This window comes from Pipra filicauda, unplaced genomic scaffold (assembly GCF_003945595.2).
Source record: "Pipra filicauda isolate LSUMZ 115617 unplaced genomic scaffold, ASM394559v2 scaffold364_size791107_pilon, whole genome shotgun sequence".
Taxonomy (NCBI): domain Eukaryota; kingdom Metazoa; phylum Chordata; class Aves; order Passeriformes; family Pipridae; genus Pipra; species Pipra filicauda.
In genome coordinates, this window is record NW_024104492.1 from 214016 (window position 1) to 227435 (window position 13420).

The window sequence follows — 13420 nt, forward strand, 5'->3', positions numbered from 1 at the left end:
TGGGCAAGGCTCCTGGTTCATCCCTCGCTGGGATCCATGGAAGGAATCCAAGGATCTCCACTTTATGCAATGTGTGCACACAAACACACGGATGTTCCAGCGTTTAATCCCCACTGCAAAGAGATGGTGAAAAGTTTCCTCCTCCACTTGCTCCCGTTCCAATGATTCTTCCCTTTACTTTTTCATTCCGAATTCCAAGTGTTTTCACAATCACAAACATCTAAATTTCAACATGGAGAGTTTTTACAGCCCTTAACACAAGCATCATCATATCTTAAGACCCCAAAACACAAACTGATGGACTGCAGGTCCCCACATTGCCTGAAGATCCCTGATCTATGATATTTTTCAGGAATATGCTGGGAATGATTTTAGATTCAAGGCATTTGATGTGTTCACAGGGAGCCACAGGACTAAGTGATCAATGGCAAGAGAAAAATTTTAGGTGTTGAAAGAAAAACGACTTTTGCTTTCTTACTCCAATGTCCAGAATTTTTTTAACAGTTGGATTAAACAATGCCAAGCACTCAAATGCTTCTTGCCCTGAATATCACAGTTCAAAGTATAATTGAGTTCAATGCAATTAACATTACTTAAGCATCCAATTAAAGAAGACTTGTCTATTTACCTTGCAATTAAAACTAATCGCTCCAAAATTCATCACCAGTGAGAGGAGAATTTCATCATTCAAACAATTTATTTCTGATTACTTAGCATTTACACTCAGTGATTAAAGTCAAATAAACCAATATCTGGATATTTCCACTTCAATCCCAGCTTCCATGACCAATATTGGGACAGATCTACTTGTGGAGTTTGGGGTTAAAATTCCTCACAGTGGATCACAGCCACGCTCGAGGTGAATTCAAGATATAACTCCACTGTCTGAAGCACTGAAGTATTTTACAGTGCAGCTTCAAATTTCAAAATGCTGTGACAGGTGGGAATAAACAGCTGAGAGCTCTCTGTGTTTATTGAAATCACAGCAGACAATTTATCTTGCTCTTCTTCAGCACAGGGAGCTCTGTTGTGATGATCAGACACAGCCACTCATCATTTTTATCACCTGCTTAATATCAGAAATGCAAAAAGGAACATTTCTCTTGCTTGGAAATGTTACTCCTAGGAGGAGTTCACTTTGATTATTATGAGAAAATCCATTTTTCTGCCTTCTTCTCAGATACCCAGTGTTCAGTTTGAGGACGAACCAACACTTCCAAGTGCTCCAGCCAAATTACGTTTGCTGTCAGGCACACATGGGTGAAGTATTGACAATGTTCCAAGCTGGAATATTTATTCTGAGGATATTTTCTCTAGTTTTACAGAGCTCAGGCAGGATAAAACCCTTCTTTGAAGTTCCCTGCACTGACAACTCTGCACAGGGGTGGCACACAATGGGTATCTCCCATCACTTAAAGTGATCATGATGTGACCCAGTGACTGCAAAACCTGGAAACCAAATCCCTCCTGCGAACCTTCATCTGTCCAGGTAGGAACAAGAAAAACACTTCCCAGAAAGGCAGGAGTGATGCAGTCCCTGGAACACTGCTCCCAGGTTCCCTGCTCCATGATCTCAGTGCCCCAGCCTGGCAGATGCCTCACAAGCACTGTCAGAAGAGGCACATCTTCCTTGGAAGAACATCCTGTCTCATCCGGAGGGTGAGGTGGAGGAGGCCTCATTTCTGACAGCTCAATGAGTCTCCTGATTACATTTCTGTAGCAATCTCCTAATTTAAGTGTTCTTCCTCCCAAAGCCACAGCAAATATGTAATCTTTTACATCAGCTTCAATTTAATCAGCAGCCTCCCATGAACGTCCTCCAGAACACACTAAACATAATACAGCAAACACAGAAAATAGCATCACACACAGCAGAATAAATAGATCCACTTCCACCCACAACTGGGAGCAGCAGTAAGACTAAGTTATTAAGTTTGATCTTAGAGCAATGTTTATAAATCCATTGAATTACAAATTCCTTGAAAAAGCACTTACCAGAAGATCTGCTTTAATATGAAACCATCTACTGCTCTTCCCTAATGCTGAATAATCAAATATACAGCAGGAATTACTGTAATTGCTTTGAAAGCTTCCCAGTTAATTCCAGAGTGAGGCACAGTCCTGGGTCCTACTGACACATCCCCCCTTGTACCTGCCTGCACACACCCAAATGTACATCCCCCTCTCCCAGAGAAAGGACACCTGGGGATAATCCATGTCAGGCGAATTCCACTTTTCCAGCTTCGTGCCCCAATTTCTGTTCTTAAAATCCTAATTAATTCCCAGCTCCCACTGCAGTGTTTATTAGAACTTTTCCTGCAACTGTGTCTTTTTAAACCCTTATAAGAGGAACCCAGATGTTCAAAGCAGACCAACAGTTCTAAGTAAAAAACTAATTACAAGATGGAAGTGCCTTCAAAAATACCTGTGGCTGATTTCTGGGCAAGAAGTAAGGCATCATTTTCAAGGAGGAACAACAACAAAAGGGTACTGAAGCCAAAGCCCTACACTCCACAGGCACAGATCAAAGCACTTCCAAAATTAATGGGGAAGGAATGTGCTTTTTGGGACCTGCTACTGTATTCACCACATCCAGAAACTAAGTGAGATCCCAGATCTTTCCTGGACCTCAAGGTATGCTGGGAATTAAAGGCAAAAGCTCAAATCATTTTTCTGTAAGAACTGACAAAAGAAAACCTGTTTATTGGGCAACAGAGCACCATGAGAAGTGGCTGCTCTGAAGGCATCATTACCTTCCTGTATTCCCAGACACCCCTGGAAGTGTCCAAGGCCAGGCTGGATGGGGCTTGGAACAACCTGCAGGGACCCTTCCACTGCTGTTCCCACCTCGTTTGCACACTCCCATTTCCGCTTTCTCTCTCGATTTTGGTGCTAATAACTTTCTAAAGTGTGGGCTACATTCCTGTACAGAAAATTCCAGCAGACTAATCTTGCTACAGGCTGTGCAAAGTCCCATCCTTTTGCTGAAGTTGCCGTTATTTTCATTTTCTGAAAGCAAAACATTTCTACCCAAAGTCATTCACAGGGTTTTGCATTCAATAAACCAATTGCTTGGACGCCTCAAAATCTCCCTGCACTACACTGTGAGCAGGCAGGTTAAAAAACTCCAGCTGCAAGACTAAGTGTCTTAGAAAAGCAGGAAAACAGCAGAGACCCCTATTTCTGAGCAGTGATCCTGGGATCTCTTCCATGGCTCAGGAAGCAAACAGCAAATGCAGCTTTGCAGTGCTGCCCAAGTGCTCCAGCAGCTCCCACCAACCCCAACCTCCTGCATCCCAAAGGAAAAGAGCCCTTTTAATCTTCAAAGCATGGCCACAAGTCAATCTCAACTTAGCACGCTTTTTAATTTTCTTTTTAATTATCCACTTGGGAGAGTTATGCCCTCCTTGCTCTGTGAACTTTCACTCCTTCGAGATTACTTCCAAATCTTTCCTGGGAATAATCAGCAAATTTATACCACTTGGAGAGGAAACATTTCAAGGCTTCCAAGCGCTGAGGGGGAGAGTCAGTGTGATTTTTCCACGTGCTTTTTGCGCTTTGCTGGGTTCCCAGTCCCCTCAGTTCTGCAGGAAAGGTGTCCTCTGGCTCCAGGATTGCTGGGAGTGCAATCCTGGCACAGCTGCCCCGAGCCCTTCCCAGAGTGAGATGTCACCACACTGGGATTTAGAGCCCCTGGAGTTCTACGTGGAGCCAAACTCCCAAATGGCACAAGAATCATTTTCAGATGGAACTGGTAAAAGGCAGAGCACAAGCAGATCATCTATTGGTGCCACAGAGCAAGAACAGATGCAATTATTAATTATATTACCAATAATAGGTGCTATTATGAATTACACTATCAATACCAGGTGCTATTATTCATTTTATTACCAGTAATAGATGCTAATATCACTACTGGTATAACTGTTGACCAACTGCTTGCCCCAGGAGCTTTGGCCCCAAGCACAGCTTGGTTTCCCACAGCCACAGGGAAAAATGAAGTCATTACTGCCATTAATGACTTTGAAGCCAGCCCAGCCCTCCCTCCTCCCTGCCCACACACCAAACAACTGTGAGCAGCCCTGCACTTGATTCCCACACGTTAAGCCAACCAATTACTAATTTATTAATTTCCCAACAAGCCTGGAGTGTTTATGGAGCCTGTGTTCAGCCAGGCTTGCTGGGTGATTCCCCTGCTCCTGTTCCAGGCAGGCTCAGGTGGAAGTGGTTCGTTCCCAGCAACCAGCATCAACTCCTTATAAATGTGCATTTGTACATCATGTGATCCATCCCCTGGATCCACAGGGGTTACAGTGGAGCAGGAGGTACCCAGGACCTGTTGGAACCCAGCTGCCACCCCACCTGTACGTCACACCGTGTCACCATGCGGGGATGGGGGAGGTAATTTAGCTCAGTGGCTTTGAACATTTTCCTCCCTGCGTAAGAGGGTAATTAAGAATGCATTAAATATATATTAATGCATTAAATATCCCTCCCAGCAACAGGACTGTTAAAGGAGGTTAAGTGAATTCTGCAGCTGGAGTGACAGAAGTGGAACAGTGCTCTCAACACCGAACTGACTGCTCAGGAAAAGCACAGAGAATTATAATATTTTAGCAGTGTTCACAGTACTTACAATAATATTTATGCAATGTATGGTTTACTGAAGGAAAACTTTTTGTTTTCAGCAAGACTTTTAGAAAGAAGTCCAAAAAAAGCAAACTTTAGTGAAATACTTTTTCGTGATTTTTGCCAGGAAATCAATCCTTTCTTAGCCAATTTACTGTGGGTTTAACGTTGTACCTTACTGGTTGCTTCACCTTCAGGGCTCTTTGGCAGATGTGTGTACAGCACTGCTTTTAAAAAATTATCTCAATTATCCTTCCTTAACTGGCATTGCCTAAATGCAAGGTCTCTTTGCTGCTGCTGTTTGGAGGAATATGATTTCAGCACACATTCTGCCCTTTGAATAATTAGGAGAAAAGCCCGACGCAGATGGAGTGCACCTAAGAGAGAACCAAAATTGGGGTTAAACTGATCATAAAATCTTTACCAAACCCCAACAGCCAAGGAGGAGAGCTCAGATAATACTGAGCTCTAATAACTCTGAGAAATTTAATAGAAGGGCTTAATTGACAGCTTTGCTTGATTCGATTGTGCCTGATTAGGCATCTCCCTGAAAAGCATTAGATGTGTTTGATCCCTTCCAAGGCAGAGCAGCTCATTAGCAGGGGATGTTTACAAGGACCAAGGCTCCCCATCACAGCAGCTCTTTCTTCCCCTGCTGCAGGGGTGGCTTTTTACATCTGTTTTTATGAGCAGGATCACGACTCCAGAAGAGCTCAGTCCCCCCGTCCTCTGCCTTTTCTGGTATTTGCCAACAGGACAGATGGACGAGGAAAACATCCTGACTTGTACCACAACAACCCCCCGGCACCTGGGTATTAAAAATATCAAAATCCATTCACTCATCCAGCCATTTAATGGTTTATTTGAGCTTTAAAATCATCTGTTAGTCAGCTGAACTAAACTACAGATAGAAAGTGTCTAAAAGGCTGAATAAACCAGACCAGAGCCCTGTAAAATTATACTGATAATAACGATTCTGCTCAGCAGAACCTCCCAAAATTCCACACAAAATGAAATGGTACTGAAGCAAATACATCCAATATCAGCAAACTACTGGTAACTGTTGTTCTTCCCATATATGAAAGGACACAGAACAGCATGAAAATACTGCAACTATGTCTTGCAGTCAGAGCCTACAGAATCCAGACCTGCATCTTCAGTTTTTTCTTGTCAGTCCCAATTATTCTTTAGGTTTTGCCTTTATATGATGAAATGCTTATCAGGAAATAACAGTCTTTCAGCTTCTATCAAAATTCCCACTCTGTTAAAATACGACCAGGCAAATGCTTCTTGCATCAGGAATATTTAGTGAACTTTCAGAAACAATTCATTTTGTATAAAAAAATTAAAAAGAGGGGGAGAAAAAAACTGCTATAACCTGTGAAGGGTTGGTGCTTTAGAGGCTGCAAAAACAAGGATGTGTTTCCTTTGCTCAGGCACAGTGAGGGGCTGAATGCAGGATTCTCCACACAAAGGGAAAATAATAAACAGAGCAAACTTAGAATTTATGATGTTTTTTCCTGTCATAGGGATTCAAAGACTCCGTGGAAATTTAAACTTTCCCACAGCACAGTCCACTAAGTGCTATTAGCCCTGAGACAGTTGCACTTCATTCAGCACACAAAAAAAAACTTTGCAGTGCAGCATTTTATTCCCCTTCCAAGCTCCTAAATAAAAAGTGAAAGTCATGACAGGGAGTCACGTGTCTGTTTTCTGAGATCCCCTCTGTGACCTTGAATGCTGCTCAGAACATTTACACACTATCTGCTTGAAAACCACAGCAGAGCAGCACCACCGAGCTTCATCTTCAATACAGGACCAGCCAGGTAAGGGATAAAAGGAGTAAGATCAGTAAAAATAGAAACCCTTCAGAGGGTGACTTCTGGGCTAGAGAAGAGAGTGCTCAGCAAAGATGTGCTTGATGGAGGCTCTGGGGGTCAAAGATCTCCAGCATCTCCTTCCCTTTGCTAACAGCAGGTGAACAGGACTTGCAGAGAGCTGGAAAAGTGGGATAAATCCACTAAAGGCACATTAACCACCTCAGCACATAAACACAGCCGAGAGCATTAGTGTTTAAGGCACCTCCCTATTAAAGCTGCACTTTATTCTCTTAACTTTTACAATCTCCCGGGTGTGTAACAGCCAGCAAACCACTAAAACGGGCATTATTGCCTTGGGCTGCCATTTCACGGCCATGCAAAACAGGAGTAAATCCAATTAAAATGTGTCGCTCCATTTAGAGCCCAAAGGACTCCAAGCTCCCCACCCGAGGTTAATGCCCAGGAATGTCAGGGCATAAACCCCCCCCTGAAGTCGCTTTTCACTTACTTTCCTGCTACCAGGCATTCCCAAAATGCTTCAGCCAACTGTTGCAACGACACAGGCCCTGCAATAGTTTGATTTAAAAATAAATTCCAAATCGCAAACTAGGGGACATTGAGCCAGTCGGCATCAGTTCAGTGAGTCAGAACATTTCCAAACAGTCAAAACTAAATAATGGTGAGTCAACCCCCCCATCACCATTTAGACTCATTCCAGCCCATCCTTCAAGCAGTTTTAATCTAAAGCAAGTGTAAAGTGGGTGAGAAATTTAAACAGTCCCGTTTATCACCGAGGAGATAACAGGGAAATGCTGGATAAATCCAAACACACAGAAACCAGCTTAGTTGTTGCTTTCAGAGCTCAGATACTCCCAGGTACCTTGTGGCCACTCTCAGCTCCTCCTCCACAACTACAACTGGACTCCTCTGCTCCTAAAAATACAAGTCTCAGACAAGGCTTGTTTTCTCAGGCGTTTTGGTGACGCAAGTTCAAGATGCAAACATCCCTCGTTCCAAGGAGAGAGATGGATCAGTCTCCAAAACACGCAAGTTAAAGCCCAGCCATGCCCTCCCTCCGTGTAACTCTCTTACCAATACACATCGACATTATTACAGTAACACAGGTTTTGGGGGAGGAATAAAATATCCTGGTTGCCTGAATGTGGTGAGAAGGAACTCTGGTGAAACTCCCTTTTACCAAAATAGGACAATGTTTATTCTGTCCTGAAGCTGCTTTTTAAAAATAATAATAAAATTTTAAAGAGCAGACGCTTGGTTGGTTAAGTGCATTCCCCTCCCTAAGCCAGCACTTGCATCTTCTGGCCTGAGAACTGAGACACAGGGAGATTTAGATCATTGAGTTTCTAATTATAAACCCATTAAATAGTAGTTTTACGATTACCTCAAGCCCAGTCATTCTGCAGCAGAGGAGCTGTGGGATAGGAACCCAATTTCCATCCTCTCCCACAACACAGGATGGAGAGACAACCAAATCGTGCTCTGGGACTCCCCAGCACAGCCTGGCTGGGACCCTGGTGGCCAATTCCTCCCTCCCAAAACCATCCCAGAGCTCTCCAAGCCCAGCAGCCCAACCCTGCTCTGGGGCCACAGCACAGCCAGGAAAAGAGTCACAGCTCTGTGCAGAACAGGGAGAAGGATGAGTCACTATTTACGAGACTGATGACAACATTCAGGACCAAAAAATAAGCTCATCAGCCCTCTGGAGCACCTCGGGTTAGGAAACCGCAGGGGACAGGTCGTGCATGACCAGGCACATGGAATTCCTGGTGCCACACACACTCGTGTTGCTGTTTGGCAACAGAAATGGTCAAGATTAATGTTGAGAGGAAGAAATAAAACTAGAACAGGAGGTTTCTGAACTAGCAGACGGGTTTCTCCCTCCTCCTTCCTTCCCCCACCAATTGCCAGAGATGTCTCAACACCCCAGTTCCCCTTCCAAAGAAGTAGCTCTGCTCCTTTCATGGCCAAATTACCGTGGCAAGAAATCCCCATTTAGATCCATCTCCAGCAGAACATTCAGACAGCAAGCATTTCCTTCCCATAACCTGAAAACAGCCAAACACCATCACATTTCTTTCCTGCCATCAAAGAAAGCCTGTCCCGAGACAGTTCACAACAACTGAAAACATTTGGCCATAAAGCAAATGTGCTCCCTGGTCCTGACAGAAATATTTAGTGCAGCCCCACCAGGCTGGCAGTGTCTGAACACCCCGGGAATGCTGGGGACCACGGCAAGAGCTTCCACTGGAATCATTTGTTTCCTTCCTGCCTTCCCTACATCATGGAGCACATCTCTCTACTCATCCTAACTGTCAATATTTTTTTCCTGCAGCTTTTAAGTAAAATAAACCCCCCTGTAATTTGTCAGTCAGTGTCCTGACCACTAAGGCTTCATAAAGAACAACACTTGATACAAAAATACATTTTTCCAGCCACATATAAACCATCATCCTCAGTGGAAGTACAAGGGCCCTGTGCAGCCATCTGCATTTTCTCCAGTAAGGACAAATGCTAAAGTGTTTGGAAGTAAAATACATCTACGGAAGAAATGGCCCCACAGAAACTTTCGGGGCTTGAGATTTCTTAACGTGGTTCACACAAAGAACAGCTACAGTGGAACAAGATCTCCTCAGGAAGAAATTCCTCCCTCTGCTCGTGGGGAGGTGCTGGGATGGAATTCCCAGAGAGGCTGTGGCTGCCCCTGGATCCCTGGAAGTGTCCAAGGCCAGGCTGGACAGGTCTTGGAGCAACCTGGGCTAGTGGAAGGTGTCCCTGCCCGTGGCAGGGGGTGGGATGAGACGAACTTCAAGGTCCCTTCCAACCCAAACCATTCCCTGATTCAATGATCTTCCAAAAATCACCTTGGGTGGGACAGCAGTTTGTCACCCAGGGGTGTTCCAGGTGGCTTCCCTGCACTCCGGGACTGGGAGAGGTTAAATGCTGCAGGTCGGACCAGGTCGTCAGAGCAGCTTAACAGCCCCCTGCAGAGGAATCCACACTGAGAATGGGTGAAGTTACCCCCTTTTAGTTTTCAATGGTCTCCAATCAACCTACACAGCACAACAAAGCCACGCAGCACTACAGGACAGTCCAGCACGTGGAGGAAGTTGGCAGATTTGGCTACACCAGGAAGAAAATCAATGAAAACCCAAAACATACTGACAGAATGGAAGGCAGAAAACGTTTGAAATGGCAACTGCATACAAATGCAGCATCTTCGAACGAGTCTTCTAAACAACGTGGGGAAAATCCACAGTCAAAGTTTTCTATTAGGAAAAAAACCAACATAATCCTCAAACACTGCCATTATCTCGAGCTCCCCCCGAAGAACAGCTTCTCCACCCAAACAATACCAACAAAGATACGACTTTTGTTTCTCCGCTGGAACTCAACTCCCTGTTAGACTAAACTACAGAAGACAGAAATGCTCATTTCAGCAGCTTTAAAAAGCGTGTGTCCCCCCGACACAGATTCCACCCAGTACGGATTTAGGGAGGCACATTGAGATCTACCTGGGCTCAGGGAGGGTCAGGAGCAGGTAAAAATTCCCCAGACAGAAGCGGTTTTCCATACAAACACAAGGTTTTTAGGGGCTAATCCCCGGCTGAGCAGCCACCCAGGGGTCTGAGCAGCCACCCAGGGGTCGCAGCTCCGAGGGGGTCATCGCAGGGCCGGGAGGGGGTGATGGATGGGGGCTGTTTAAATTGTCCTCAAAGGAAACACCCATCAACCTGCAGTCCAAATTATCCCATTCGAAAAGCTGTTTTCCCTTCCAATCTATTTCCGTGCCGAAGATGCAGAACGAGCAACAGGCCCCTGCTCAGAGAACCTCATTCCCACCCTGCTCCTTCGGTGAGAGCCGGGGGCCTCGAGAGAGCAGCTCAGCAAGGCTCAGCCTGGCTCAGGGCAGGGTTTACAGCCCGGTGACAGACTGCCATGGATTTAAACCATATGAATGCGGCCTGTTAAGGCCCAGTAAGAGCACAACACACCCCTGAGAATCCCAGTGTTAACTCCTCTTATCCCCAGGGCTCTGACAAGACACTTTTAAGTCCTACTGGCATTTTGACTAATGCCAGAGGCTTGTTTAAATCCACGATAAAAATCTCGGGGTTTGTTTAACCTCCTTGCTCGCCCAAGGTTGAATTTGTTTCAGTGCATCTCCAGGTTAATACTGCTCTCATTTCCAGCTATCTGGATCATGACTGGAGGTAGGAGTAGGGTGGTGAGAGCTCATCAACTACTAATCCAATTGTTCTACATATCTCCAGGATTATTTTCCAGTTTGCTAACCTGAGCTACTTGTTGCAATAATCCTTGATCCAGTGAAATCACCTGGCAGATCAAGGTGTGCAGTTAAGTCTGGCTCTGGCACTGGGCAGCTCATCACTCCAGCATTTGTCCTGCTCCTCCACTTCGTTTTACAGCCTGCATCAAACCCCACCTGCCAGGAAAAGCTCTACCCAAACCAGCTTACTTTGTAAGCTTAAACTGGGTAATTTAGAGCCTGCTCAAGCCTGGCAGCACTGTGCTGCAGTGAGAACACACAGACATATCAAGCTCCCTGTGAAAACACAGCATTTGGTGTTTTTATTGAAAAATAAAGCTCATCAGCAACAGGAAACCTTGTATTTACCTGGCACTGAACTGTAGTGAGACTCAGCTGTGTGAGGGAAATGATAAGATGGAAAAAATTAACAGGCAAGGTCTTTACCTTGTCTTAAAACACATCTGGGGATTTCCCTTCCCTGCCAGAATCTTCCACTGGCTCTGCTGCTGCTGCCTTTGGGGTCAGCCCTGCCTGCACTCACCTGGCCAGGGGAACCCAAACTGCCCCCAGGGCTGGGCTCCCCCGTCTCCAAAATGACACCGACAGCTCCAAAATGAAGGGATAAGAATGAAACTGTAAAGCCTCTGCCTCATTCCCAGCTTTTCCGAGAAAAGGCAAAAGCCACTAATAACAGGAATGGTTGTTAGTTGTTATTCTAGTGAGGAAATCTAATCAAAGGCTTTCAACAAGCTTTGTTCAGGCATTTTTTTGAGCTACATACATCACTTATTTCTACCCAAAATGTACCTTAAAACAAAAGAAAACCACACATGATATCGAACGCGGCTTTCAAGTCAAAAGCAGAAAACTGAAATATTTACTACCTCGATGTGCACTGAAAAAGAAAAAAAGAAAAAGGCATACAAATAATTAAAAGAGGGGGAAAAAAAAACCTTTAAAGCGTATCACGAGAACGGGATCAGGGAAGAGCGAGGCCACCCCTTCAGGACCAGGGGAGAATTAACCTGCATTTCTCCATCCCATCTGCAAGCTCACGGCTCTGCCACCCATTTTGTTTCAGATTAAAGGAGGAAAAAAAAAAAACCAATTATCAAATAAAAAACCCCAATGATGCCAAAGGAAGGCAGAGAACCCCCGACACCCCACCCGGGGACCGATCCCCCCGCGGCCCCGCCGGGCAGGTGACCCCGCCGCAGGTGCCACCTCGGGCACCCCCCGCGCCCCTTCCCCAGCCCCCGCAGGCGATGCCGAGCCCGCAGGAGAGCGAACACGGGAGGGTTTATTCAGCACGCGAAATACGAAATGAAAGGCAGGGCACGGAGGTGCGGACGGGGCGGACGCCGCGCGGCCAAGGTGAACCGCGGCCGGGCAACATGGTGGAGGCTGCGGGGAGAGCCCCCGGCCCGCGGGGAGCTCGGGGCGAGCCGCGCGGGGATGGGGGCCGGGCCGGGGCTGCCAGCGGGCGGGAGCCCGCGGGGCGGCGGGGACGGCAGAGCGCGGCGGGGCTGCTCCCCCAGGGCGGGCGGCGGCGGGAGGAGGGCGAGGACGGGCTCACCTGCCATCGCGGGCTGAGGGCGGCAATGGCGCTGGGGCTGCGGCTCCGCTCCCCTCGGGCTCCGCTCCCCTCGGGCTCCGCTCCCCGCGGCCGCTGAGCACCCGCTCCCCTCGGCGTCCGCGGCGAGTGCGGCGGGGCCGGGCGGCCCCGGCAGGCAGAGCACGGGGCGGGACGGGCCCCGCTCCGCCCCCCGACAAGATGGCCGGGCCCGCGCCCTCAGGGCTCGGCCGCCATGGCGGCCCCGCGGCTCCGCGGGGGAAAAGCTCCCCTGTTTCCTTAATAAAAACCCCACATTATAGGAGCGTGGTAACGGTTTGCCCTAGAAAAGCACCAGTCGGAGAGGGGTCAGGTCGAAGGGACCACAGCGGGGCATCTGGTCCAAGCTTGCTGCTGAAGCAGGGCCAGCAGAGCACATGGAACAGGGTTGTGTCCAGGTGGTTCTGGAATATCTCGACTTACGGTAACATATTAATGGTTTATCCTAGAACGACAGGAGTCACAGAACCACAGAATGTGTGAGGTTGGAAGGCACCATAGAAGGGGGACCTCAAGGTCCCAGAGCACATGGAACAGAGCTGTGTCCAGGTGGTTCTGGAATATCTCAACTTACAGTAACATATTAATGGTTTATCCTAGAAACACACGAGTCACAGAACCACAGAAACATGGAATGCCTTCAGGTTGGAAGGGACCACAGTGGGTCCAGGCTTCTTGCTCAAGCAGGATCATCCCTGTGGAACAGGATTGTATCCACATGATTCTGGAATATCTCAAATTACAGTGATGTATTAATGGTTTATCCTAGAAAGACACAAGTCACAGAAACACAGGATGGGTCAGGATGAAGGGACCACAGTAGGTCACTGGTCCAACCTCGCTGCTCCAGCAGGGTCATCCCAGAGCACAAGAAACAGGGTTGTGTCCAGGTGGTTCTGGAGTATCTCAAATTACGGTGACATATTAATGGTTTATCCTAGAAAGGCACAAGTCACAGAACTGCAGAAACATGGAATGTATAAGGTTGGAAAGGACCACAGTAGGTCCAGCCCAAGCAAGATCATCCCAGAGCACGTGGAACAGAATTGCATCCACATGGTTCTGGAG

At 46.8% G+C, this 13420-nt stretch overlaps 1 protein-coding gene across 1 annotated transcript in view; it reads right to left on the bottom strand.

Moving 5' to 3' along the window:
* SLC23A2 (solute carrier family 23 member 2) overlaps positions 1–12430 on the bottom strand; it is a 53693-nt gene extending 41263 nt beyond the window's left edge. The window contains exon 1 of the mRNA XM_027736635.2: positions 12317–12430. The gene's annotated coding sequence lies outside the window, so the exon portion shown is untranslated. The remainder of the gene's footprint in view (positions 1–12316) is intronic.
* Between the last annotated feature and the right edge of the window lie 990 nt (positions 12431–13420).